Here is a 5,616-nt window from a genome sequence, read left to right as displayed (position 1 = left end):
ATGACGTGCGATGTGGACCAAAAGAAGTTGGTATTGTGTCTGTTTTCCCGCCCGCCGATTTGTCAGTCTTTTTTAGTCTTCCCCTCTCTCTCTCTCTCTACCTCTTGCTCCTTCCTATCTCTCATTTATTACCCATACGGCACACAAACGCTCTCCCTCCCTCTTTCTTTCTCCCACTCTCTCTCGCTCTCTTCCCTGTTTCCCTCCCTTTCCTTTCCTCCTGTCTATTTGTATTCCACACCCCCTTTGTGGTGCGAATGCCGACGGGATATATTGAGTGTTTTTATTGGTTGGATATGATAATGCAGGGTGATGTATACATGCCCTTGTTACACCTCTCTACCAAGCTTTTGGCACGTTATCAATCAATGAAATTAGAGTCAAAGAACGGTTCAACACAGAGTGAGCAAAACAAATATCACACAGGAGGCACGTGTTCGTGACTTCATTTACGCAAATGCTAATCTAAATCTCATTTATGCGTCTAAAAAGAAAGTTGCATTCTGATACAACGATTATGGCCTAGTCTTTTCTAGGTGTGGGTATTGCTAAATCAATGAGATGATATAATTTTAAAATCGAAACTTAACTATCCATGGTTATGAGCTACAGAGCTGGATAAGAAGTAGACGTAATCTGAGCGCTCTAAATGTATACTATACATCTACATAGTTTAATGTTAAGTCTTATAATATAGCGAACTCTGTCTCATGGCGTCCTCCAGAAAACAAATTTTTTTAAAGATTGCCTTTTTATTAGCAAAATAATAATGAATACTCCCTCTATTCGAAACACCGCAATAAATCAGCCATCGCAATAAATATGTTATGTGAGGAGTTCCTTATTCATATCATCACATCATTTAGCTCATACTCCCATTCTCCCTAAATCATATTCTCTCGGAGTGGTCGATAATTAGGTGCTCCGGATGTCATGTTTGTATTTGTAGCAATATCAAGAGCCCCAGCGCCGTCATCTTAATAACTGAGGAAAACCGTAAATCACATAGATATGTATGAATACTGCCAGTCTCATTCCACACGAATGCACCCCCCCCCCCCGCCCCTCTTCGAATTATCACATGCTCTTATTACATCTTTAAATCGCTCCGATTAATTACCATGCTCTTGTCAAAGATGACCATGCCATGGGTATATTGTTTAGGATATTATTGTCCCTAGAGACCAAGTTGTATCTTGTCACCACGTTGTTGTTTTCTACTGAAGATATGAAGTTGGTATAAAAAATAGAATATTGAGGTATCCTTTTTTTTGCAATTGGAAGAAATCACTCTCATACTTTTCAGCATTTACTTGATGGCTTGTAATGCTGGATATACAGCAATGAATCAAAACAAATGGAAGACCAGCAATATGACTCTTTTGATCGTTCGCCTTTCGATAATCGGGGATTAATTTATGCAAAGAAAAAAAAAATCATCTTGTTGCCATAATGTGAAGTTTGTTTTCATGAATACGGTCGCAAAGACTTTTGAAAAATATGCACAAATTACAATGGTGTATTATGTAATCTGAAGACGATGTTTATGTGATATACATTATGGCAGTGACATTGCACTTGAGTTGGTTTTTCGAAAGTCTTTGTGATCGTGGTCTAAGGCAAATAATATACCAGAAGCAGGAATTATTTGAACTAATGTAGTAATACTAACACAATATTCTCTTTAAACGACTCCAAAACGTGAAGATATTAAGGTGTGTAATCCTGTCTATAGTTTTCATAAATATGTGGATTTTCTGATTCCAATTACTTTTTGTTCTTTACGCAAAATGAAATAGACAGCCAGCATGGAAAATAATAGAACCTAACTTTTTTAAAACAGTTTTGAAAACTGTTTGATTTCATTTTACACATGGAAACTGAACACAGATTGTATTTGTTTCTGTCATCTCTATGCATCCAAAAGGGAGGCGCGATTGCCAACCGTTTAGAGTAGTAGTCACGATGCATTAGTGCCCTTTAGTAAAGCATTAATCATCATTACCTAGTCACTCGAAGAGGACTTAAAGCCGTCGGTCCCCTGGTTGCCTACTTTTAAGAATATACATGCTTTCTTAGCAGTCAGGTAAAACAAACAAACAGTCTTATGGGAACGAAACTAGAACGTGAGACAAATGACAAATTAAATAGACTGATTGATGTCATATTAACGGGTGGATTGTTACGAGTTGAGTCGTGTAGAATACACCATTCTGCGAGCTAAAGCTGTAACCTTTACTCATTAAATTTGCACAATATCACAGGCCGGATCACACAGAAGGTTACAAAAACATGCCTTCAGTATTGACCTATTGAGCCAGTCAAAACGTGGTTAAGATGCATTTTGTTAATACTGGTGAGAGCTCATTTCTTTTCATCAGAATCAATAATTTTGAAGACTAGAACACACTAACGTATTTGTAGGGGCAAGGGGGAAGTTGGCCCCCTTACGGATTTTAAATCGTGATGAAAACATCAAGACCAACTCTTATATAGTGAGGTACTGAGGTGAGAAATACTGCAAGGTAAATAATAATGGCATCTTTTATAAAACCTCATATCTTTTTTTAATATTATAATTTCAGGAATAAGTTATGAAATCAAACTTTAAAGATAAAGGGAATGGAAAACTCGGTTCACGCATACTCTAAAAGGCAAAGCACAATTAACGAGAAAAATTTGTTATTATTTCTTTCTAAATTTAATTGAAATCCTCAAAATAGATAAATTATGTAGGTATTTGGAATCGTGTTTTTCAACAACGACAAAATTCAAAGGAAAATATGACCGAAGTTTACAAATTAATGGCTACCTTGGTTATAAGACCAAACGTTTATCAATTACAACACTGCCATCACTTACTTCTCTTGGCATTGTAAATCCTCTTGACACTGCTATAGAAAGCTCACGGTCTCATTCTTCACTTTTAGTGACACAATTTTGTCCCTTCAACTTTGAATTAAACGTGCAGCTGCGTTTCGTTACGTCTGCAATCATCTTTTTGTATATTAAGACCCACTTACTATTAAACGTCCATTGCATTGTAGAGGCATTTACAAAGAAAACCGTCAACCGGATACAAAGATGAAAACAATCTTTCATAGAGTCGTCTAACAGGAGCCACAAATGTTCGTATCATCTTTTATTCCAAGGCTTATTAAACCTCTTCAAGCAAATTATTTAAGTTGAATGACAGCTCTGAAAATTCATCTTCATTTATCGTCTTTTACAAGGATGATAACTATAAATTATCATTAAAATAATTTCAATATGCATGTAAAATCATGCGGTAGTAACGAATATCGTGTTTTTTAAAGTTTTTTTTAAAGGGTTGAGGGACGAATTTCAATAAAGATATCGAAATTCCAATTCTAATTTCAAACTTAGTTTCAAGTTCAATTGAATTCGTTAATTGTCCACAAGTAAAAGACATATCAACCGTATAAAATGAACATTTTAAACAGAAGATAAAAGGAAACTTTTCAAAACGTACAAGGTTTGTAAAATGGAAGTCATCTGAACATATCACATTAATAATAATTCAATAAAACTCAGAAACAGTTGTCAAATAGAATATGATATCCAGAACAATAAGAAATGTTGACCAATCATGTTCTTTGCTGAAATGCTGGAAAATGTTCTTCGCGTTATCCTTTTATCTTGCGACTCTCATCTATGTGGAATTCACAACACGCTTAAAACAATGTTTCTCGGGTGTTGTTATATACAGCTCTTTTGGTGGAAAAAACGTCAAAAATGTAGTTTCATCTATATAGAGGGAGAGAATTAATGAATACATTGGAGTATTTTTTTTTTTTTTTTTTTTTTTTTTTGGGGGGGGGGGGGGGGGTCTCAACATGCTTGCTGATTCATTTATTTCATTACAAAACACACTTTTACTATCAAAGCATATATACATGTATATTAATAAAAGTATCCCCAACTTGTGTAGATTCTATTAATAAAGTTATAACTTATGGGACTTATGGGAATAATTAATAGTTCATGGTGAAGAGTAACTTTTACAATGCCCAATGATACCATATTCATATATCTGTTGTGATGGATGACTAAGCAGCAGGCTTTTCAGAAAGTGATGTCCAAATCCTCGTGTACTAAGTTTGAGCTGAAGCAATGAATGTTGGTCAAAAACCATTTATGCGTGTGTTACTCAGTCCGAAAACAATTACTGGCTTATTGGCATCGTGTTTAGGCATAGAAAAGGTGTAAATGTCCACTCAAAATCGAAGAGAGGTTTGTCACATACAGAATGATGTATGGTTTCCACTGCGTTTCGATGACATAATCTTGGCTTCTCTTGCATCCCTTGTTTAAGGTAATACAATTTGGATAAACATTATTCGGGACACTATCTTTTTAAAATGAAAGTCTACCGTTGTCCATTTGTTGTATTATCAAAATATGTGTTCTTCCTTGCCTTTGGGTTTCGTTACTTTTGATTTGTCATACGCTCTAAATTCCTTATACACCTTAAGCGATACGAGATAATTCAAACAAGGTCCAGCGAAAGCTTAGATACCTCGAATCATTTTAATGAATAAAGCAATAAATAACAAGGAAGGATTTAACTTTTGGAAGAATTTAAGATCAAAGAAGCATATGCATGTGTCTTGACCCACATTTGTTTTATCAGCCCAGACTTGGTACAAGGCGATTTTTGCAGCAATTCTTAAAAACCCTGGTGCTTAGTCATCCATGACGGGAAAATGTGATTAGGGTTTCATTAGACAAAAAACAAGTTACTTTTAACATGAAATAGGTTTAAAAAGCTACCAAACCTGGGCATACTTTTTGATGCGCACTGTATACTATAGGCCTATTTGATATCTGACAACGGGCAATACTCATTTATAATATTTGGTTTTATTTACCTACTCGATGTTAAGACTGCTCTTCGTGTGGGCATTGCAAATTCTGTTACCCAACATTGACAGGTGCCATTTGATACACCTGGATTGAGGGAAGAATATGGACAAAACATCGAGCTAGGATCGAACCCATGACCTCTCATAATTATCAGAGTCAAGAACTCTCACCAAATTTCATCGCGCTCATAGAAGTTAGTGTTTGAATATGACATGATGTTGCTTCTTTTTTAAAGAAACCAATTACACTATTGCAAAAAAAAAAATTAGATTCAGTAACTACGTTAAGATTCTTTAACTGGGTTTATTTTAATAGCTAGCCAACTCATTCAGTAAACCTTACACAAATTAAAATTCTTGAATTTGGTCAGAAAGAGGAAGAATATGCATACACACTTGCTATTTTTACAGCTTGCTTTGGGCAATGCATCGACAATCAAGCTGTTCAGTGTAGACTCGGTATTGAGAAGGAAGGCTAAGTAACAAGGTTTGTGTGCTAAGGCTATTTGATGTTGGGAAACAGTGCTTGTTTTAACCTTGACGTGACTGGAAATCGATGTTTACCATTTATTTCGGTCAATGTCTCATCGTCGAATCGAGACGAAGCAGCTTGTAGCTTAGATTTTCCTCTTCTCTAAAGGCATTCACCAGTACGTGACGGCAACTCAGTGACTGATGTTATCACACCTAGTTTGGAATTTTACTGCAAAGATTAAACACATTTCATACT

The sequence above is a fragment of the Strongylocentrotus purpuratus genome, unplaced genomic scaffold (genome assembly GCF_000002235.5).
Source record: "Strongylocentrotus purpuratus isolate Spur 01 unplaced genomic scaffold, Spur_5.0 spur5_scaffold_6, whole genome shotgun sequence".
Lineage (NCBI taxonomy): Eukaryota > Metazoa > Echinodermata > Echinoidea > Camarodonta > Strongylocentrotidae > Strongylocentrotus > Strongylocentrotus purpuratus.
This window is presented reverse-complemented; position numbering follows the sequence as displayed.